Raw genomic sequence first — 1129 nt, 5'->3', positions numbered from 1 at the left:
TTGGTAATTTGGTGGTGGTGGTTGTTGTTGTTGGTGGTGGTAATTTGGTGGTGGTTGTTGTTGTCCTCCAAAATATGGAGGTTGTGCTCGCGGGTCAGCTAAATAGAAAGGGGCAGACACAATCATTTCAGGATTTGTGACCGATCTGTACCAGTTGATATATTCAACAGTTGGCTTCATTTCTTGCGGCGCCACAGGAAATTCTAGAACATATTTGGAACGACGAGCCCATATTTTACGCTGATCTATAGCAAAAGTCTTGTAATTTTCTACGTACCATTGTTCGCTAACCTTCGCCAGATGCCAACGTCCCAAACAGCCAGGTTCAGGTGGGTCAGGGATACCTTGATGCATGCCGAATTGGAGCTTCACACGGTCACTTTGGTGCATCTCCACAGTGGTGAACCGTATGATGGGTGATTTTGTTGTCCAAATAGCCGCCTCGTCAAGGTCGGGTACGTGATCCAATTCCAAGTAAGGTCTCCAAATAAACTGCAAAGCAAATAATATTAATTTCAAAATATAGAAGATTGTAAATTTTATAAATATATTTTGAAAATGGAAATTTTTAGTGGTCTTACATCTTGGGGTCCAAGTCGATCTAATAGTTGGCGGTAAAAAATGATTTTGGATAAAGGCGTATTGGTGTAATCCAACCCGATTGCATTAAACCTAAACACATTAAAAGATAAAAATCAATATAGTTACAAATAATAATAGAATAACAGGCACTAATTAAAATAAGATCCAAAAGTTACCTTGAAGCGTAAGGGAAGGCGAAACTGTTTGGATTTGCAGGGGCCAATACCGGCATTCTCCACCATGCCCATGCTTGTAGCAAGAATGCGCATCCACTAAATGTACAACTATTCTTTTTTGCACATTTGCACAAGGAACTATATAGGTATGCTAACACAGCCGAACCCCAACTATATGTCTTTATTGCATCAATGTCCCCAAGTAAACACAAGTACATAAAATTAACACTATTCCCCGTGCCTTCGGGAAATAAAAACTTACCAAACAATAACATAATATACATCCTAGTTTCCTGTAGGATACTTTCTTCGTCAGAAAACTCATTCAATTTAAGGTCATCATAAGCTAGTTGAAGGCCAGCAAGCTTTAT

At 39.3% G+C, this 1129-nt stretch overlaps 1 long non-coding RNA gene across 1 annotated transcript; it reads right to left on the bottom strand.

Moving 5' to 3' along the window:
• Positions 1 to 416: 416 nt before the first annotated feature.
• Positions 417 to 894, bottom strand: LOC131611863 (uncharacterized). The gene is made up of 3 exons (XR_009287212.1): positions 759 to 894; positions 582 to 672; positions 417 to 492 (listed from the first exon to the last, which is right to left on the bottom strand). It is a non-coding gene; the product is annotated as an uncharacterized LOC131611863 (long non-coding RNA).
• Positions 895 to 1129: the final 235 nt, after the last annotated feature.

Source organism: Vicia villosa, linkage group LG6 (assembly GCF_029867415.1).
Source record: "Vicia villosa cultivar HV-30 ecotype Madison, WI linkage group LG6, Vvil1.0, whole genome shotgun sequence".
Classification (NCBI taxonomy): Eukaryota; Viridiplantae; Streptophyta; class Magnoliopsida; order Fabales; family Fabaceae; genus Vicia; species Vicia villosa.
This window is presented reverse-complemented; position numbering and strand designations above follow the sequence as displayed.